Raw genomic sequence first — 23,734 nt, 5'->3', positions numbered from 1 at the left:
TTTGCAACAACAAGAGTAGATAATGTCTGTGTTTTTCATTATTAAAAAAGATAAAAATAAGAATTGCCTGTAGCTTTCTAAGCACTTTGCAATTATATCTTTCTTACTTCCTATTATGGAATTCTTCCTTCATTTTCTGTTCTGGGGGATGTAGTACTGTGAGGCTAATGAAAGGATTATTGAGCTCCTAATATATGATATTTTTGCAACAGAACTGGGTATACACAGATGTACATGCACATAAGGTCCACAGTCTTTAAAATAATTTTAGAACTGGAAACAATTTCAAACTATCCCCATACAATTAGCTGGAAATATTCTTTTGCTTGACTTCAAACTGCTTTTTATGGATTTATAGCAGATTTTCCTTTTCTTTTCAAAAAGATTTTCCTAAAGAGTACATGAATCAGAACTTTCTGCTGAAAAACACGAAGAAAACAGGAAAAACTAGTTGCTTACCAACTTGTGAATTTACACCTCTAAACCAACCTAAACCAATAGCTGTAAACTAGACTAGGTCTATCAGAAACAGTAAAACTATATTACTTTAAGCCAGTTGATAGTTTGAGCCATTGGTCCCAGGGATATGAGGATGCATTTTCACCTCATCACTTAAATTCAGTTTAACTGTACCTACCTTGCTGCCTCTCTCCTTACCCTTGACAAACCAGAGTTTACTGATATTTCACTTGTATTCCACGATGATTCACTTCAGTTCAACAATCTGACAGAAAACTAACATATCAAAAAAATTTATGCTTAGTTTATTGACGTGACTCACTCTTCAAGTGCACAATTACTATAGTTGAGTCAGAGAAAGTAAGGGGAGAATGTGGGCAGGAAAGACTGCAGACATCCCTCTGGACAGTATCCTCATTTTTGAATCCAAACAAGCAATGATGTCCCCTTTATTAGTCCATGACATATAGTGGGATCTCAAGCTAAATGGAGGTCCTACAGAACACATCCAGATTCTTTAAGCTCTCATTTTCTAAGCTGAGCCACTGTCAGACCTCTTCATGATCATAAATCTATCCTCTGATTTTTCTTACTGTGTGATTCATGCTTTCTGGCTTTACACAACAGACTCTAAAAGATCGACAGCCAGTTTATGGATTGACAGGAACTACTTCTTTTCTGCCAAACCCTCCTATAAAAATGTGTGGTCATCTGATACAGTGATTCAACTATTATCACTTGAATATAAAAACCTAGCCACCTCCCTACCTTGGACGAATGTTGGTCTGTGTTGTATAAACTCAGGTTTTGGATTGCATCTCTTTGTACAACCTTTTCTGATCACAGGTTTGAAGTGTCTCAGTTCACATTATTGACTTAGTCAACTGATGGCTGAGCAGACTCAAGCCTGACCTACTGCCGATCAAATACATCTTCCTTCCCGGGCAGGGCTCAAACCAAAACCAGTCCTACACCACAGCTGACCTTCCACACCTGTATAAACAGCCTTAAGTGAGAGACAAATTCTAAGCATGAATAGCTAGGAAACTTGAACTTAAATGTGAGCTTAAGTCTAAGGTAGAATGATAGAGTAGAAGTGTCTACTGAGTCCTTAAATAACTTCTGTTGAGGTAAAGCTATGACACATTCAAGAGGACTGCTCTCTCAAGCATGCTGTCAGCTGTGAACACCAAGTCTGACATTTTACCATTCAGCATAGGACTCCACAGCCCTGCTTTCTTCAACATGTCTTGTAGTCCCCCAGCTGTTTATTCATTCTCCTTCAGCTTCTGCATCACTGTGTTTGCTCCTGCTCATTCATTGCTCTGGGTAAGAAGAATTCTAGAGAAACAGGCTTGTGGTTAAAGAGAAGTGAATGAAAGCAGGAGACAACTGGAAGTTTAAAGAGCATGTACACAAACACATCCAGGAAAAATATGTTTGCTTTACATAAACGGGTAGTGACACAATGTGAGTTATCTAAGGAACTGCCTAGATGGTGCTGTGTTGGCTACCTGGCTGTGTGTTGCTGTATTTGCTCAAATCTTGTTGCTGATCATATCTTGGAGTGGAAAGCTGTTAGCAAAATTGTGACACCTCTCATTCTACACTAGTTATCTGTGCCACCAAACAATTCATGAGGTGTAACTTTTAGTGTTCCTCACATTGACGATTAACATTTTCATCAAGGTCAGTGTAATGTCCTGTAATTAATAAAAAACACTCATTTTCTCTCCTGTAAAATCAGCTAGCCTAAAATTACTGATCTGTGACTTCATGAAAACCATTGGTTTCAATACCTTGCAGTGATTTGGTCCAGGGGACTGTGTGCACTGATTTGTTGTCCAGTTGATCTGCAATTAAAAAGAACATTGAAGGGCAAATTCATATAGAGCAGCACTGGATCTGCAAAGGAATTTGAAAAATACTAAACATTGCAAATATTCCAAAAGTGAAAATTTAGACACTGTATTACACTGTTATGCAGCCTGGCTTGTCTTGCTTGTATAGGCAATTTGGCATCTATGAATAGGATTCACAGAAGCTAACACTAAGCACAGAGTGCTGAAACAGATGCTGAAAAATGGATTTGAGCTTCACCACCCCAAAAACAGGTAATTCTACCTAGTTCAGATTCTTGACCTTCTGGAGATAAATATCTAAGCATGGTTTGTTTATGCACTCACTCATGGCATGAATTTAGTTACAATTTTAAATTCAGTAGCTCAAAGCTTGGTACTTGGAAAATCCAGGCACTTTCAGGGTTGGGAAGCCGTTGAACTTTAAGTTTTAATAATCTCAATGTTTCTATGTCCCTTTTGAAGTAATTCCCAATTATATCCATAAACAAACTCTTTCAGTCTGCCCTAATTCAATATCCAGTGAACAGAGTAGAGATCTTTAAACCTACCACTATTTTATTATTCAAGACAAAATTGTGTTTAAACTAAATAACATAATATATAAATTTTAATAACATATATTTGTGGTTTCTTTAGCCAAACATTTTACAGCATTTGAGTATGTAACCATTTATTGGGAGATTTTTCTACTGGTAAATATTTCATATATCAGGAAATCTTAAAATACATTCAATTTCTATCTTTACCACTGTAGTCTTTACCAGGTATCAACCACTAAAAATAAAGACAAGATAATTCTTTGCAGTAATATATTGATAGAGTATAGCTTCAGGCTAAGACACTTGTAAAGCCTTGAAGGAGGCAGAGGATTATTGGTCTATAGTAGTCAAATTTAGTCAATCTTAGAAGTTTTTCTGGAAGAAAAAATTTGCTTTTTCTTTCCTCCAGATATAGCTGCTTTCATTAGCTTCTTCTTTGCATGGCAATTTGACTTGCCATTACTGATTTCTTTACAAGATTTATGTTTTATTTCCTTATCTCTAACTATGCCTACAACTGGACACGTATATATGTTAAAAAAAATAATAATAATAAATAAAGTGCTGTTATCTTTGACATAGCTTAATTAACACTTTATCTGCATCTAGTGTGCTTTATAACTTAAACAAGAAAACAAAAAAAAAATCAAGAAACACAACCTTTCAATATTTGGAACTGGTAGAATGTTCAAATTGTACAAGACTTGAAGAAATTCTTAGGAGATAACTACTGAAGCCAAATAGAGTTGTAAGTATCCAAACGGCTTCATTAGGCAAAACTCTTACAAGACATGGATGTGGCATTTATGAGGTTGTGGTGACAAGGAACTTGAAATGATTTGTGTCTTCTTTAACATAATCATATAGATATGAACAATTCATTCTACATTGCTGCAACTGGATGGAGCTTAAGACTGTCTTTTTCTATCTATATCAATATTCATTAACATTATGTCATTTTATGATTGGAATAAGAGATTTCAAACATTTCTGCTAAGTATGACCAGGCAGATCATTATGAGTTTTATACCATTGATACACAAAATCCACTGGTTTCAGTCTAGGTGCAGATGAGTGAATCTGTGTGGCAGGTTTGTTTCTCATAGTTCACCAATCTTCTTCTGAGTCTGTGAGAAGCCAAAATTCAGTTCGAAACTTAGAGTTTTCTCAGATCCATTGTAAAACCACTAATTTACAAATGATTCACTCTGAGAACGGCCAGTTCTGTGTTGCGAAATTCTAACTGTTTTCAGGTAAAAATTATTTTGGAAATCATAGAGAGAAAAAAAAAATACCATGAAAAATTTGCATATATCTTTAGTGGTTTTTCCAACATGTGTGAAACCCCAAGCGATTTAGTTTTGGTTTTCAGTACTAAAGGGAAGGGGGTGGGGAGCGGGGAAGAGGAGAGATCGTACAACTTTTCTTACAACTAAATTCACAAATACTTTGTGAGGACTCTTTCTTTTCTTTCCTATGTTATTGTAGTTGTTCTGAATCTGTCCAGAGATGCAACTACATATGGTCAATATGTTGATATACAGGTTGTGAAGAAACCTGCTTTGACGCAACAGGTACCTGCCCAGCTTCAGCAGTGCAGCATTAAGACATTTGCAGACACAAAGCACCATTGCTTTGTAGAAGTCCAGTCATATGGTCAGACATAAGCACACAGTCAAGGCCTCATTTGGAAGATTTCACGCATCACCTGTGTCACGTCACCACACTCTGTAAGCTCCCCTGCATATTCTAACAAACCCATAAATAAAACCAGTTTACAGAAGAGTAAAGTCCTCAAAAAGAGGACAGGAGAGGTTCTCTCCAACAGCAGACTGCTGAGGTTTAATAAGTCACCCAGTGATCCTAGCAAATGAAACTTCAGAAAATATTCCTGCCAACCTGATTGGGCTGTGAGTTCAGGGGGCAAGTTCTACCTAGGAAAGGGGTGAAGTAAGGAACTTGCATCCTGGCCATCTTTGGGAGACCAGTAGAAACTCTGAACTACGGTATGCCTGCAGTATAAGGAGGAAGCACACAAAATGCATTTCACATTTATGTCACTCTCCTTCAGTTACAACACACTGGATATCCAAAAACTTGTCTTGCCTTTTCCCAGATCTGGAATTTCACCTGTTTTCTTCCATAAATTACTATATCTAAGCAATTTTAGTTCTTTACATTGGTACTATATCATAAAATCTCACTCCAAAACTAGTTAGAAACCTGCTAATATCCAGTCTACATTTAATTTTAGATAATTTTAGAACTACTGCTCTTGTGCCATTATTGCTTTTTCAGTTAAATAGATGTTTTCTCTCTTCAACACTTTTTCCTGATTTTATTTCTGAAGAATCCTCCTCTCTCTTCTCAACCTTTGTTTTTCTAGGCTTAACAAATCAGGAAATCAGGTCTTTTAATCTCTCTTCATAAGACTGATTCTCCATTCTAGCATACTAGCTGCCTTTCTATGCTTCTGTTTTAAGATCATCTTTCATGAACACAGGTGACCAGAACTTTATATAATATTTGAAAAGAGGCTTTACCAAATATTTGAACAATGAAATAACAATTTCCTTATTCAAAATGTCCTAGATGATGCATCTCACAATTATAGTAAACTTTACAATTGCATTAGACTTTTCAAAGTTGCTTTATATGAAAAGCAATAGTCAACCTCCAGGAAAATTAGTATGTCCATATTTCTCTCCCGCTACTTTTAACTGACAAATACATATTATATTCAAGAAGGAAAAATAAATAAATAAATAAATAATCTAGCTACTGGTCATTAGATTCCTGGCTTTGCAATATATGCTATTAAATTTTGTCTCCTTTCATCACTCTAATCAACAAAATCATCTTGTTCCCCATTTTATGTTCTCTGCGTATCTCATAAATACCTTTTTAATTGTTACTCCTTCATCTCCTATATAACTAATCAATATGTTAAATGGGATCACAACAAAGACAAGCCATTAAAACATTTGACAAACTCTTCTTTTGACAGTTTCTTAGTCTTCTGACAGTTCTCCTGTAAGAATAATTACCATCTTTCAGAATGAAGTCCAGTCCATTGCCATTGTCTAAAAATATATATTATCTCATTAAAAAAGATACTGGTTTTATCAAAGATAATCTACCTTTGCTAAACCAATGTTGTAATTAACCTGTATTCAATTTATCTTCATGTTCTTTCCTTCACAAACTGTTCTAAGATTGTATGCTGCTGAAATCATATTAACAAGTCTGTAGTTGTCCTCATCACCTTTTTGCTTTATTTTTAGGTTACAGATACTTACTAAATTGGCTGTCCTTAATATTTAAAATTTGGACTTGTTAATATGCATATTAGCTAAATACTCTTGCTACTAGGCTTGTATATACTGTCAATATTAAGACTGGATGTTGTCCAGGTTCCCTGATTCTGGAGCATAGAATCCTAAATTTGCTTTTGCTGGGATATATTTTCTATTGATCTATTCTCAATTTCTTTAAATATCTTTTGTTCTTGTAGATTGAAATTGCTCAAAACAGTCATACAGCTCAGGAACTTCAACTTTAGAGGATTTGGGGAGTGTTTAATTCAGGTTTTGTTATATTTCATAGAGTACTGAAAAAAAAATCATGCTGCTCTTGCAGAAAGATATTGAAAAACTTGGAAACCTTACAACCATGTCTTAAGAAGGAAAGAAAAAAAAATAAACCCGCAGAACTGAGTCTGTTGTAATAATACAGAGACTTATAAACATGAAAAAAATAAATAAAATAAAATAAAATAAAATAAAATAAAATAAAATAAAATAAAATAAAATAAAATAAAATAAAATAAAATAAAATAAAATAAAATAAAATAAAATAAAATAATATTGGAGCAGTTCCTGGTCTGCCTGACCTTAAAGGAGCCACCAAATAACAAGTATCTAGTTCTAGCAGCAGCTCAAACCTGTGACTGACTTTGGAAAGGACGACTAGTTGTGGTGGATGTGTATGAGAAATGATCTATTATACTTTTTAGTCATCACCTTTACTGGGAACTGATGTAAAATACTTGTTCAATATTTGATTCAGTCCTTAGTTAGCCTTACCTTCTTCCTTTATCCCCTGCCATCAGTGTATAGAAAAAACAGTTTCCCACAATTTTAGCTTATACAATTAACAAACTTCATCCATTTATTTTCTGTGCTAATTTGGGAAGACATAAGAACAATTTGATTTGATTTCTACTCAGGCTGATATTTTGAAGATGAACAAATATCTTAAATAGTTTACAAACGGTATAATCCCAAGAGTTCTATACTCTTCTCTCTAGTTTTTCCTCATCATTAACCTCATCTTTATCCATTTGAATTACAATAATTCTATGTCTGATAATGAACCTCAATATTCAGATTCTCAAACCCTGAATCCAACGACTTAATCTACTAACCCTCCTCTCTGTCCCAAAATTGCTTTTCAAAAATCCCCAGATTCAGTTATCAGCCTTCATCGTTGTAGTGTTAAACCTCTCACAATCACAGATAAATTTACCTTTGGAATTCCTCTGTAACACAGGAAAATATTATCACTATTTTGCAAGAAAGAGATAACATAATTGATTTGCCTAAAGAATCCATAGCTGAAGAACCAAACCCTGTTATTCAAAGCATCATACATGTGATAACTCTCATTCACATTTGCTATAAACATGGAATGAAGGCATGCACTGAGCACAATAGTAGTCACCTAAGTATGAAATATATATCTTAACCTATAAAGTTTCTTTTAATTGTATCCCACCCATTAGTACAAGGTTTGTGGGTTTTGTTGTGTTCTGTTTTGTGTGTGTGTGTTTTATTTTTTATTATTTTTTAGTATTTTCTGCACCTCTTTAACAAATATAATTTTGCATGCTTACACAATCTGGAACAACTTGGAACTTCAGGGTGTATGTTAAGTTCCTGAAAAAGCACGTACACTAAAGTCAGAATGTGGTATGAATGAAAGCATGCTGATACAGTTGCTGATGTATTTTGTTTCTGTCTCTATTTCTTGCATAATATAAGTGCCTGGGCTCCCCTCACTTCTTTGGAAGGTATAGTCCCTTGGGGCCATGGAGATAACAACAGCAAACCCAAACCACCTGGAGACAGCGTTTAGTAGATGATTAACTCAATGGTGAATCAGAATGTTTGAAACAGAAGCAAGAAAATAGCAGGAAATAACTTGCACTGTATGGCTGAGAAGCTGGATTGAAATCCTGGCCCCATCAAAGTTAATGCTTAATACAGAAATTCATTCTTGATATTTATGATCCTTCCTGAGTAGTTCTAATATCATTTATTTCACTAATGACAAAGTTTGAGATGAGAAAATGATATGGGACAATGTATCAGTTAACATAATAGTCATGTACATACCTGTTTGCTTCTGTGCACTTGCATTTGTTGGAAATTTATAAAGATTCTTGTATGTGATAATAGGAATAAAAAACCTGTAGAAACTTACTTCTTCTTCCTTTAATGCTCTTTTTTTTCTTGGAATAGCTACACAAAGTGAACAACCAAGGTGAGAGAACAATAAAATTATTCATTGTGGTTTTATTTACTATAAAAGCAACAAACAAGAACCTGGTGTCAGTCAAGTCTTAATATCTGTTGCTAGGAAAATAAATTAGGAGAATCTTACAGCAGTGAAACTCCGAGGATGTTCCTCTGGTGTGGACATAGAGAGCATTCTCAGTGGAATCCACCTGGCTTCATCAGAGCTGGCGATCCTCCATATCAGCAACAGGGAGTCATTCGGATCCTAGTTTCTGCTATTCAAGTTGAGAAGGGGATGGATGAGGGTGGGGTGGAAGGTCAGAGGCTGGTGGGCTTATGAATCATGGCTAAATATTCTCAATGGACGCCAACTTTTAAGAGCCCTACTGTGTCTGCACAGGCAACACCTGTTGAGCTGGAGTCTCCACAGAGCAAAGCTCCATATAATTTTTAGTTTGTGTATTTGCAATATTCTCTTATCTCTGCTTGATCTTACTCATGCAAGCAAAGTTATATATTTAAAGGCAACTTGAGATTTTTGGGGGTGAGTAGGGGTGTCTTTATTTTCTTTTGGAAGAGACAAATACATAATATTGATAGGAAGATGTCTATATGGGGGAGGAGAGCAAGAGGAAATAGCATAGGAACTTTTAGTATTCTTTATTGTCATCCTGACAATATGGGCATTATTGAGCCTGAATTTAACAACCCATCAGGCTTAAATTGTAGCACAATTGTGCTTCACTGTAAAGTCACTGGGACAGATCATCATGATCAACGTAAGTTAGGGATGTGTCTAAATGCAATACAGGACTATGAAAATTCGATTTACAAAATAACAGATTTTGGAAGACATTAATAAATGATTTTATTATTTTATTTATTTTTAATGGAGTCACAGTGCTACTTTTCGACATTATAAAGCCTTCTGGGTAGGAGGTCTCTGTCAAACCTCTAGAGAAAAAATATCCTTCAAGGCAGCAACTAGGTAATGTCAAAGTAAAAAATAAACAAACAAAAAAATCCAGTTAAAAAAAAAATACAGCAAACCAAACCACATTTCTCCCCATTTCAAGGGAGAATTGTTGTGTTGTTTTTTTTCCACTTAAATTATTAAATAAATATGCTCATATTTTACCAGTGTGTTTGCTGCAAAAAGTGCAATCTATTTGTACAGCAGAGAGAATGAAGGACTTACTGCTTAAAGGCACAAAAAGGGTGTGTAATAGGATTCTGGCATCTTCCCAGACAGCTTGCAGACAAATTCAGAGATGAACAGAGAAGTATCCTTTTTGAAGTATATTTGGCCAAGGTCTCATTCACAAACAGATAAAACCAACACATTTCTGCATGATAAGGGTCAACAGAATAGCGTATTAGTTTGAGAAGAGAACCCATCTGCAATTTTCTTATATAAAAATATACGAGGACACAACAGGAAAGCTGTCAGCATGACAGTTGGAGGATTCTGCCAAGGAGCCAGATGCTAGTGTCAGAAGAACATGTTCCACAGCTTGGCATCTGGGTTCTCTCATTGCCCTCCAAGAAGGAAGAAAAGGAGGAGTGATAAGATATGCCTAAATGAATAAAACTACAAGCAATTCCACCACCACCCCCAACACACTCAATTCACTACTTCTTTTAGAAAATCCTCAGCTACATGTTCTCCTACATCTTTTAAATTAAAATGGAAGATGATAAATTTAACCTACTTATGTTTTAGTATGTTTAAAAGCATTCACATTTCTAAGTATGTCTCACATGATTTTAGCTGCATGTGTGTAGCTGTGTGATTTATTTTATTGTTTTCTGGTAGGTGTTCACTATTTGTTAAAGAATAGATTTCAAGCTCAATTTTTAGCCCATGTCATTCTTGGGGAAGGGTGGATATAAGGTTGCATTGACAGTTGAGAACTAAGAGTAATTACAACTATTCTTTCTCTGAACAGCTGTTAACTGAGAAAAGCTCAGAAATAGATAGGGGAAAACATTAAGTGTCAGTTTAAGACCCAGCAAGTTCATGAAGCACCATAGGGAATCACTCATTATGGGACATAAGTAGGGAAGGAAACACAGATCTTAAAACAGTTTTGAGAAAGCCACAGCTCCCTTAAAGATTCTGGTCAGAGAGCAGCAAGACTAAGGGTGTGTTCATAGTCCAGGTCCTTTAGACACATCCCCTTGCTATGCACAATTAAGTAAGCCTTAGCTTTCTATCTGTGTTCCTCTCCTCAGACTATGACCGTGATGCCTGAAAGCACCAGCCTTGGATTCAGCTTTCAGGTACTGCTGGATCTTTGTCTCTCTTCTTCTGTACAGCTCTGACCGGATAGGATGAAGCAGTCCCTTCCTGTAAGCTGATCAGGTCCCATGTAAAGCTTTAAAAACAAAGACCGAATCCCTGATGTTTTTCAGATCTTTGCAAAAAGAGACCAAAAGACTGGAATCATGTACTTTCTCCTATCTTGAAAAATAAACTGGCTGCTCTCCTTTGAGCTGACAGAAGTTTTTGTGGTTAGACATTTCAGAAATGCAAGTGTCATTCGCCCCCATACCTTACTATGGATAGATGTGTTGTAATCACCACCTGTACTGATCTTCTAAAGGGCATGGGACTGGCTTCCACCTAGGCCTATACCCAATTCAGACAAAACAGCAGATGATTGAACTCTCTCTGCACTTATTTAAAAGCACCTTCAATGTCATTACATTCCCAGAATGATGGGACAGAGGGAATGAGGCTGAAATACAAGCAGTTTAATTCCCTATCTATGCCATAATGTCTGGCATGTTTGCTGGTATTTGTTTTCAGGAGCAATGATTAAACCCTTTCAGATATCATTCTTCCTACCTCTCTTTGAGCCCAGGACCTACAAAATGACGAGTGGAAATATTTTTTCAAGTAATAGAGTGGAATTCAGAACACAGGATTGCAAGCTCCATCCTAAGTCATTCCGTCGTTAAGAGACTGCCAGAGGAGTCTGTTATAATTCACTGAAGGGACAGAAAGAGACGGAAAGCCAGCTATCGCTGGTACTGTATAATCGACTGTTTGAATGCAGGATGAAATACACACTTATGACAAAACCTTATGGTGCTTGACCCTCAGATTAAGAAAGTGTTGCCCATGCATAGTCAAAGAATAGTTTAAAACCAAAGCCTATATCTAAAATGCAAAAAGCCATATTTGTTATGCCTAAGTAACTCCAGGAACATATTTGCTCAGCTCAGAAATCAAAAGGTGATTTTAATCATTCTCTGTACTCTAAAATCCATTTGAGGTCTGAAAATCAAACTGCTCTTGCTTCCTCTTCCATCAGCACTCACTATAAAGCATCTGCCTTTGGAACCACTCTGACAATGGGATGTGGGACATGAGGGAAAGAGACCATGGCTGTCACCGCCTCCAGCAGAGCTGGCAACACAGTAGGAAAACTACCTTTTTTTTTTTTTTCTTTTTTCAATAAGTCAGTGTATGTGGTACAAAGGCACATAAAAAAAATAAAATCTATGCAAATGACAAAACAGCGCAGAAATGTATAAGAAGCAGTGTTTCTCTGTTCAAAGGTTGGGACATTTGTCATCAAAATACTGAGATCCTTATAAGACTGATCTGACATGAAGAACCCTTCCAAAACATAAGCAGAGCATTAAAAAAAAAAAAAAAAAAAAAAAAAAAAGCAGCCCAAACAGGAACAGGATGACCTAGAGGAAGTTAATAACCAGGTGGAGTTTTCCAGCAAAGTATTAGGCCTACAGTTCTTGATTCCCTGCTACATTATTGCAAAAACTTCTTCCCAAACTTCCCAGAAAGAAAATCTTACCTGCGGTCTGAGCAGGTAAGCAGAACTCTGAGCAGAACTCTGAGGGACAGTGCAATCACTGTGCTACTGGTGGACATGAAACACTTTTCTGGTGAACCAGGGTAGCTAGTCTGTGAAGTCCAGGTACTCTCATAGGCACAGGCAAGAAGTCTGATTCTAGGATAAAGTGCTAGAGTCCCAGACTAGAAATCTGTTCTCAGACATCCAGACTCAGGAGACAATGAGGTCCTGAGATGCTGAGTGCTGCCCATGAAAAGTTACAGTACCACCAATCTGGGAGACTTTGCAGGGTAAGATCTGATCCAAGAATGAAAGCATTCTAAAACAGCCTTAAATTATGTTTTTTCTCAACTTCTGTCATGCTGGAATAAAAGTCAGAAGTACTGAAAATCTCCTTACACTTCCAAACAATCCAGTAGCTCTGAAGAGTTCAGACATACAATGAAGTACACAGCAGCAGACCACCTCAGCTTTTCCGGTGCTCCACTCACATTTCAAAATCTTCTCAAGGTTTGTCCATAACGTATTTGTTGTTTTGTTTGTTTGGTTGGTTGGTTTGTCTTATTTTCCTGCAGCAGCATTTTATATATTACAAGTTATGGGAAAATCCATTCAAAAAGGAAAGTTTTAAATTCCAGTGCAGAGTTTCTTTGTTAATTTCAAACTGGCATGAAATGAGCAAAGAGAAAGGAGTAGGAGTGCTGTGCCTGCTTCATGCTTTTTACACCACTTTGATTCATGAGAGGCAAACTTCTGTGTATGTTTAAAGTCTTTAAAGATTTATATTATTAACAAAACAAGGATTTTTACAATCAGTGAACATTTGTTTAGTTTCCCCCGCGCCTCCTCCCTCCCTACCCGACCCCCCAACCAGCACACACAATTTTAGGAGAACATTTTGTTGGCTATAATTAAACTATGTGTGTTAATTAGGATTAGATTTTAAATGCACTGCTTGGGAAGTAGAAAAAATACAGGATCTGAATGAGCCCAAATTGAGATGACACTTGAATTTTCACAGATGTTTCCATAATCCTAATTTCAAATTGATTGTACTTCCTGAACAGTGAGAAGCCATTTTCAGTTATTTATTCAGACATGAACTACTTCTTCAGTAAGTAGAAAATATCCAGTCCTGTAGTTAACTGCTTAAAATAAACAGATACCAAAGAAGATTTTGACTATGTATAGGTAAGTTATTCGACAAAACTCGAAGAGTATCCATATCTGAAGGAAGACATCTCTAAGCATGTGAAGAATCTGTGGTTCATAAGGAGTGTTGCTATTGCTGTAGGTTGATCCATGGCACCAGTATGTGCCACCATATATTTACAGTCCTGTGCTCACAGTGTAGATCTGCTCAATCTATCATACAAAGCCAATACAACCTGGCTCTGCACCAGGAAAACCTAAATTATTCATCATGAAACCAAGTAGAGCCTGAGGGCTACTTTGACTTAATGGCAGCTGGCAATGGCCCCAAGAGACTAAAATAGCAGCCATTAACCCATGTGCTCAGTTGGTATTTTTTCCTTCTCTTTTATCACAATCTCTAAACCAGTGTCAGGGAGGGCTGGCATCTCATTCTCTATAGACATGATCTCCTCTTGTCTGGCAGCAGCTAGAGTCTACTGGAGGAAAGGCATGGCACAAGAACGCCATGCTACATGACCAAATTCTGCACAATAACTTCATTCACAACAGTTCCGTTGGTCTGGTAATGTTGGAGCCAGATTTACAAATTGGCGGCAGAAAAAGGCTTATCAGTATTATTAATGTATGTCCTTCTGGTCTGACCAAGCCTTACAATTCTTGCTGAAGGAATTCATGTAATCGAGAGGCCAATCCAACCTGATTTGGGAATAGTCCTAAATGATGTAACTCAAAGTTTGTTCCTGGCCACATCTGTGATACAGAATGTTCCAAAAACATCAGAAAGGATATGTCTGAGCAAGTTATCCATTTTCTTTCTAAAATATTCTAAAAGAATAAATAACTCTTAGCAGTGAGTTGGGCTGGGCTTGTGCAGACAGTTTTCATATAAGCTTCTCTGCACTGCTGTGCCAGTGATCTGTAACGTAACACTAAGAAACTGAAATTTAATCTCACTTTTCACAAAACATAAAAAAATATATTCCATTTTTCCTATTGGAATCTTTATTCTAATTTTATTCCCCCACTTTATCACCAGTTATACAGAAGTGGTGGATCTAATGTGGATAGGTGGGATGAATGGCACCAACTTGTGAATACGGTACATTGTATTGGGATAGTATGAGTTTGACTCTGGCACAGCTACTCACTCCTATCTACAGCATACATATATTTCTATACTATACAAACCATAACCATTTTCTTGCAAATTTAAGTCATGCCATTCTAATACATTCAGGGTACATAAACATAAACCAGGGAAACTTCAAGTGATTACAAGATCCAAAGATGGGACAACAGAATCACATTCCACAAATAGCATATTTCACAAAAATAGTAAGTATTTTCAAAAAGAAAGGAAAGAATGGAAGACGTGTGAATTGGCTGGAGCAGTTACCTTAAGGTAACTGTTTTACTGCTGGAGCAAAATCAAGGTGATATGAGTCATAGATCCATACTGCCTTTGTCCTTGCATTTGTGGGGCCAAGCAGCTTGAGTCAGTTGCCTTCAAGGTAAAACAGCCTTAAACCAGTACCTGAATTGCCTGGGGAGCTTGTGCCTCTTTCCTGGCCCAAATCATACTGAAAGACAAAAGCAGATGTTGTTAGCAGGCAATGAATTCAATATCAAGCATGACTCTGAACCCCAGATTAGTGGAAAAGCCAAACTGCAACACCTGTCTTGGGGCTGCAAACAGGCATATACTCAGGAATAGCAAGGAGCTGTAATTTAAAAAAAAAAAAAAAAAAAAAAAAAAAAAAAAGATATATTTTTCCTCAATCTTATAGCTTCTTCTTATCATTTAGAACACAGGCAGCTTTTCCTAGTTTGCCTAGGAGCAATCATTCAGCCTAGAATAATGAAGACAAGAAACTCCTTAGTAAATGCCATCTGCCTCTATTCACCACCATCAGCAAAAATGATACCTTTGACTCCCCTACAATTGATTAAAGTTTAAGTCCATAAAAGCTGCCCTTGCGTCACGTTTGGTGTTACTTATTTCATTAAATGTCAGATTAACTGGTAATTAGTTCAATAGAATTACTTAATATTATTACTTCATATAAAATGCTCCATAACTTTTCTGCACATCAAACCATGTGATTTACACCAAAATCGTTACATGTCAATACTTTGGGGCATCGGTATAAAATCAAGATGCCATACAGTGTATTCAGCTAAAATGAAATCCCTTTCACTGATTCCTCCTGCTGTTTTTCTGTGCGTGTACTTCAGTATTTCTGAGAATTTTAGGCTAACCGTATTTGTGGTCTGAACGCTGCCTAAAATAGACATCTTCAAATGCCATCCTAGCAATGCAAGCAGTAATGACAACAAAATACCTTTCAATGTTCTTGAGATTGTAAACAGAAAGGCTCTATCCTGCCTCACACAGCCAACCTGTATTGAATGCAGTGGGAGTTACACGAAACCGAGGTCAGAATTTGGCCTACAGTCAAGGAAATAGTGCCAGCAAACTGTTTCCACTGAAAAGTCAAAACAAGTTTATCAACTAAACAAAGTGGATTTCCTGAAAACGACAACAGGTATAGGTGTAATTTCAAGAACAACTTGAGGGTTTCATTAGGCCTCTCTTTTTTCTCCCTCTCCTTTTTGAGAAATAACACATTTTATCAGAAACTGCATGTGTGTGCATGCATGTGTGAACATATAGTCACTACGGGAGTGAAGTGGTAACCAATCTGAGGTTTTTCTCTTTTGCTTCCTGGCTGTGTAAGCCTATTTTTCTTTTATTACTGTAATTATGGGGGGTGTGTGTGGTATATTGACCATTGACAGGATGGTTGCCAAACAACTTTATCAGTAGTATTTGACGTATACGAGTATATAAAGTATAAATGCTCCATACATATATGCACATGTAGATTATAGTGCTGTGGTGCAACTATATGCAAGGGTATACACACACACACGTAGCAATGTGCACACATAAATAAATATATTGTGGTACAATTGTGGTAGCTGTAAATAGCTTGATGTAGTTGTACAGCAATTTGTGGTAGACTGTATTCAATATTATTCCATAACTGCATGGCAAAATAAATAAATAAATAAATAAGCCTTTACACGCATGGGCCTGTTCCTGTTAATGGCTTTATCAGAAAATACAGTCCAGTATTTGATAGGTGAAAGCTGTATATAGTGCAAAAACACAAACTCTATAGAGCATATTTAAATTTTTAGTGAAATATGGTATAGACTGTGAAGCATTGATATTGTTTCTAACCTTTTCATTTACTGAGCCACCACTGAAGTTCAAAATATTCAACCCAACCCCTAAATGACAAGTTCATATCTGTTATTGTTTTATAACACAGTAAAACACATGCTTACATTGCAGATTAACCTAACAGACTGATATCTCAAAGGAAGGTTTTTGGTTGGTCTGTCATGTGTACATCTGCCTGGCAAACAGTTCCAGGAAGGTTATTTGTATTTAACAGGCCTTACTCAGAAATTCTTCTTGGTGCCATAAATTTCTTCATTTAGAAAAAGTACATTTTTTTTTCTAAAATTAACAAAAAAAAAATCAAATCAGGAAGTTGTTTAATTTCTGGAAACTTTAGGTGGAAAGAATAAATTCACAAAAAGAAAAACAGTTTAGTGTGGAAAAAAAAATAATCCAGTTTCACAGAAAAGGGAGTTTTGGCAGATACTGCATTTTTGAAGCAAAGGCAAATTCACAGTCTAACACCTGACCTAAATACCTTGCTTACACATTAAACAAGTGTCTCTTAGGAGCAAGTCTTACAATAGCTTGCATAACTTTCACAGAGAGTGACAAAATTGAAGAGTCAGACTTTGAATCCTCAGCTTCTTGGAGCACCAGCAAAAATGCCCGTCAGCACCCAGCTCTGCTCCCTCCTCCTGTCCCTTGGTCCAGCCTCTGTCATCCCAGAACTTCCTCTCCTGGCCTCCTTTCCTGCCCAGGAAAGCTGAGAAGCATCTGCTCCCTAGGGCTGCTTGGTAAACCAAGATATCTGAGTGAGTTTTATCTCTTGGACTACATGGCAGAACCACGTTGTCAAATCTACTAACGAAAACTACTGTTTAGCTTTATAAAGCAAAATCAGGGAGTAATGAAACATGTCTTTATATCTCTTTTTCTCTGAAGCCACATTATGGACAAGCACTGTAGGAAGTGTGTCAATGTCTGTCATGTGTCATCATCTGTTGTCTGGAATTTTCTCCATTAGTTAGTCAACGTTGTGGGGTGATAGTTAAGTTTGCAGCCAGCACTTTTAGTTTGCCTGACTTTGGTCATCTTAAGTCAGATCCTTAAAGTTAATCATGGTTTCCTGGAAAAATGTAGCATTAATTTTAAATGTAAATTATTGAAATGTACAACTAGTAATTCATATTTTCTAATTAATAAATATTCTGTGCATGATGCATTAGTAATGCTATTAAATATTTATCTATAGATGGAGATACTGTGAATTATAATAAACTGTAAAAGGGTTCTATTAGCTTTTTTAAAAGATAAATAAAATTGAAATTGTGATCAATATAATGAATGCATTATGTTAAAATTTCTGTTGCCTCACAAACCATATCTGTTGATGTGTTTTACGAACAAATGTCATAAAAATGTTAGCAATATTTAAAAACAAAATATGTTAAATAAAAATAAAATTGACTATGGAAAGTAAATTTAAATATTTAATGATATAATTAAGTCTTATTAATGTAATGTTCTTTATTTTTTCAGATTAAAAATTCACAAGAATTGTCATCTTCTTTCATCTTAATCAGATGGTATGTTTGTCATAATTATTTGTTATGTATTTTCATTAACATTTGATGAATATTAACTTTACGAAATAGAACAATCTTGTTCCTGAACAAATCAACTGGAGTGATGCAAGGCCAAGTATTCTGTGCCTTTGCTGCAACAACGCCGAGGACACACCAGAACAAGAGCAGGAGTCTCACCAGCTTCTAAGACTTTCATGTCTGGGCAATTGCCAGGTGGTCTTTCAAGTATATGTTCAGTTTGGGTCCCTGTGTCTGATTTTCACTTCTTGCTTTGAGAGAAAATCATCTGTGTCAGACTCTAAGCTCCCACAGACTGAAGGAGCTTCATAATTACCCCAGCTCAGAGGTGGTGAAACTCCACCAAGCTTTGCCTTGGTCATCCTCTCCTGTTGACACCTCTCCTTGTGTGCCTCTTTGGATGCCAGCTCACTCTTTAGTCTGTAGTTACAGCTCCAACAAGTGCAGAACAGGTTCAGAGGAATATATGTGACCTTCAAAAAGGGACCACGTGTCCAGCAACACACCACTCAACATGGGAAGGTGCCTTCCACGTTACTTTAACATGTTATTTTTAACACAGTTCTGACATATTTACAGATATGCAGACAAGCTTGTTACTTGCCTGAGAAAAGGCACTATTTTATCACCATGCGACTGTTAACAGACATCTCTAAGACAACATAAAATACCTTGAGTTGCATAAAGAGAAATCTAAAATATTATCAGAGACTAGGAGTACAAACAACCAGTCCTACATTCCAGCAATATTGTTTACACAAAACTGTGACATCAGATCATTTTTAAAGATGAGATTTTGTCTCCTTTTTAATTATGAAGGATAAAATACAATTGAAAGACTGGAAAGAATAAATAGATAATGAAGTATCAGGATTTTTATATAGAAGCTCGTTATTAAAATGACTGTTTCCTTCAACTGCTTAATTTAATTACTCTAAAGCAGGTTTTTACTTGTTCTGCTCATACTAATGCACAGGTATCAGATGTGTTAATATGACACCTCATGGGTCGCACCCTGAGCTTGAAGAACCACTTTAACCTCTTCATTACCCTGTGGACATAACCTGCGTCTCCTCCCATAGGGCTGCTCACCCTGGCCTGCAGAGTTGTGATGGGCTGTAAAAAGATGTATCAGCAATCAGAAGGCATCACAGCATGCCTCTGTGCTCACTTCCCTCTGCATCACTCCAGGGGATACCTCTTCACAGCTCTGACCACTGTTGCAAGCAAGGGAGGTGATCACTATTATCTCTGTTTAGCCAAAATTAAAGAATGATTTCATTTTCAGTTGCTATTGGTTCATATGGTGTCCACAGAAGATAACGAAGATTAGGCATTACCCAAGAACTTTTTTAAAGTGTAGAAAATGCTCATTTCTCCTTTAGAAAACCTCTCTCTGACAGAAACATGCACTATGAGAGTATTCACAATATTTTCAAGTATTCAGTGAACACCTAAATGACCTGTATCCTACTGAAAGCACCAATTATCTGAAGACTTGTATCTAGTATGATTAAAAGTTTTAGGGTTGGAAACAAGTTTTATCTAAAGACTTGTACAAACAGAGAGTCAGATGGGAGGGACTGTGTCAGAGAGGGAACAGCTATTGGAAAGCACCAACAATAGGGCTAGCAGGAGAGAGGGCAGATGGGGGAGCAGGACAAGGCACGTAATACTGGAGGAGAAAGAGACTGTAAAAGGATCAGAGGCAGGAAAGCTAGAGTGGGAGGAGGGATGCTCATGTAAACATTTTCTTGTTATCCACACATGCCCACAGTTAGCTGACTCATGAGTTGAAGAAAAGGGGCAATTTACAGGTAAACTTCAGGAGAAAACAGTAATACTCTTGTTATCTTAATACCTGCTTTATATTTATGCTAAAAATATCTTCACTGGCCACCTTCCTGTTATGAAGTTTGCTTACTATACAGACATTTGTGAACAGAGACAATAAACTGCCTGACTACGTTTCCTTTACATTCATTTGGAGACATCTATGTGCGCTGTTTAGAGCAAGCAGATAAGAGTTGAGGGAGTAGAGTTCAACTCCAGATTTGAGCCACTGGCTCACAGTGTGACCTGGAAAAAAAGAAAACCAGGGAGATGGCAAACTCCCCTTGCTTGCCCAGCATTGTGCCTCACTATTTCCCACTGTCTAATGGGAAAGCAAAGCATTTGGTGGGATTCTGTCAGACCAAGGGGGGAAAGATGCTTCTACTATGAAAGGTTAATTTTCTTTCTGTTTATTATTTGTAGGTGCATGTAGGTGCATGTAGGTGCAAATGTGAATACTTTTTGCAATCAGGCTCAGAAAAAGTTGTTCAACTCTGCAGACCTCTGAAGATAGAACCTCGTAATTTCATGTGGACAGAGCATGCACCTGCCAGCGTGGGATCACAGATCTCTCTCTCTAGTTGTTGAGTTTCAGCAGTAATTGCCTTTTCCATTTCACCTTCACTTTGAAAACTCGTGGGTTTTATTAACATAAAAAAGCCTTAGGTTATTAAGAAATTTTGTGGGCTGTATTTATGGAGAATTCTGACAGAAGATAAGGATCTCTTCCAGCAGTTAACACCTTCTCAGAGTTTGCTGAGACACATGAACAAAAGAAGCAATCCTCATAATGGCTGAATCCTTTATAATCACTCTGACCCAAAACCAAAACAGTAAAACAAATCTATAGGTGACTAAGTGCTTGAGATCTGTTGGATTTTAACCTTTAGTTAAAAATGCCTTGTGTTTTAATCAAAACCTTACTCTCAGGCAAACATGCCAAATCTCCAATATATTGCTTTAAGCATTCAGTAGAACTCAGTGGAAGGGATATATTTTTTGTTGTTGTTATTATTTTCCAACTCCAATCACACACACAAGACGAGCTTCAAAACCAGAAAGAACCTTAGCAGAAGAATGAGCTGTGGAGCACACTCACAGTGTGTCAATTCCCTGTCTTTCCTGTTCAGAAGATGTGAGGCATGATAGGGGAAGGGAAGAGGGCAGAGTCCACTTGTTCAAAGCTGTAGGCTTGTTCTTATATGTGTTGTTGATCCATCCGCCCCACTCTGAACCAAACAACCCTGAACTCTAAGCCTGCCCTGATTTAGGGCAAGCCTGGCGCTTTCTTTGAAATTTCACCAGGAAATTGTGTTTATAAGGGAGAGGGATTGCAGAGGAACTTCCCCATTTCTTCCTCATAGAGCATAGATTTTGTAAAGAGCACTTACACTTTCCTTCTGCTTTTTTCCTTAAGTGAAAAGCAAAAAATATGGCAGAAAGTGGTCTGGCTATTCCTGCAGGCAGTTTAGCAAAGCTGGTCAGCAGACATACACAGCAGTGCCCATTTTCCCAGTGAAAGTGAAGACTTGGAGAAAAAAATCTCTCCTGGAGGTTTCTGTAGTACTGCATCTCCAGTATACCTCCAACATGGCAACAAGATATAATCTAATCTACAATAAACGATCAGTGAGGTAATTAGACAAAAACACAGACTAAAAGAGGGGAATACAAGTATCTTTCCAGCCTTTTGATGTCATATTCAGTGGGTATTATTCTCCTCTTGACACCTTTCAGAACACCCATTGACATTAAAGGGAGACATGCCCTTCCACTAGTTACTAATAGAGTCCATTATATGATTATATTTCAGAGATAAATGTTATTGATTAAAGGTACAGAAGAAACAATAATTGCATTTTAGCTGAGTCATTTTGCTACCACTTCATCTGTAATTTTATTATCACTTCACCAAAAAGCAACAAAGATGCTTGAGCTAATGAAAAGCTTAAGGTGTATCAAGAAAATTAATAAGAAAGAGAATTCCAAAGAGAACAATGCCTTTGTTGAGGTGTAAAACGCCAGAACCACAAAATTGCTTAATTGCTACAGCCAGCTCAGTTTCTAGTGGCAGTAGGAGTGAAGGAGTTAATACTTGGGTGCTAATCAGAGAATTTCTTTGTGACTTGAAGTGCTTGTAGCAGATAAGCAGTAATATGCCTTGTTTTACAGGTTTTCTGTTGCTGGGGCATGGTCCCTTGCTGCACAGCATATATTGAGTAAGATGGATACACAGAACAGGGGTAATAGCTTTCCATGTCACGGCAATATAAAACAGACAGTTTTTATAAACTGAAAACAGGTTTGTAACACTAGTTCTATACAAGAAATATCTCTTTGAAAACAATAGTATAGATGGGAATTTTTTTTCCTCTTCCTAACCAGAGGTAAGAAGGAAAGCCAAGCAACCCACATAAATCTATTGTCAAGCCTCATGGGAAACCCCATAGGTGAATTATGAGTCATAATAAGAATTATTTGTTGTACTACTGTATGCAATCAATCAGCAGTTCAGACACAGAAGACTTTTACCCTCTGTCTCTATCAGATAAACCCATAACCCTTTCAGAGGACTTTAAACCAGATGTAAATTGATGTGAAGCATGAGCAACTCCTAATACAGATACATTCAGAGTGACACTTCCTCTCCTTCAGGGGTTCTCAGCCTTCTCCACACAGAATATCAAATCTTGTAAAAATAAAAATATAAAAAATAAAAAATACAAGGATTATCTTCCCATGCTCCAAGTTGCATTATCTGATGGTTCCTAGACGGGTGGGAAGTAGTGGCAAAGGAGTTGGGAAGAAGCTCAGGGCCTATGAGAGACATGATGTCCTAGAAGATGGAGAAAGGCAAGGTTTGTCAATGAAGCACTGCTAAGGGGACAAAATACTGGTAACATGTTTGTGTACTCATCTCTCCTGTCTTTCAATGAAGAATGAAGTGGAGAAAATATTCTAAATAATGAGTAGTAGAGTAACAGTCCTATGAAGAAAATATAAGGAAATATAATTCTGAATTTTCACCACTACACATTGCTTGTCCCAGAATATCCCAGATATTGAACAGTCTGACCTTTCAGATATTATAGATATTTTAGTGCTCTGTATCTCCTGCACAAGGACAGCACAAGACAACAGCATCTCTGCTGCTACTTATCAATTTATATCTTCCTTCTAGAAACCCCACAACAAATATTTTTCATTATCTTGTACAGCACAGAAGAAGATGTGGAAAATACTGAAAAACTGGTTCCATGAATGACAAAATCCATTATGTTTAGTTCTCTATAGGTTTGAATTTTGAGATTATCTAAAGACAAAGTGTGCCCTGTCCTAAACAGAGGGACTAATAAGACTGGTGTCCAGTCTCTGATTTCTCTGTGAATGTAATAGTCTTTAGTTCTCTGAATTTTGGGTAAATGTGTGTGAAATTTGTCTCAGGCTTCTGAACCACAGATACTATGTCCTCTACGTATCCCCTGGGGAAGCCCAACCGATCACAGCAGCAACCTCACAAAGAACCTTTCCCAGTTCATCCCCAAGGGCAATTTCATAGCCCACAAATTCCACAGCCGTCTGATCACATTTGCATTTTCCAGCTTGGCAAACAGGTTATTATGGTTGAGGCATCTGAGGACAAGTTGAACATGCCAACTGTGTTGTTCTGGGTTCCCAAAATAAATGTGGGTGTCATCCAGACATGCTGCTACATCCTGGTCTAACATCTTCCTCTAAATGTTGTA

This window comes from Anser cygnoides, chromosome 2 (assembly GCF_040182565.1).
Source record: "Anser cygnoides isolate HZ-2024a breed goose chromosome 2, Taihu_goose_T2T_genome, whole genome shotgun sequence".
NCBI lineage: Eukaryota > Metazoa > Chordata > Aves > Anseriformes > Anatidae > Anser > Anser cygnoides.
The sequence above is the reverse complement of the archived record's forward strand: the minus strand, read 5'-3'. Positions refer to the sequence as shown.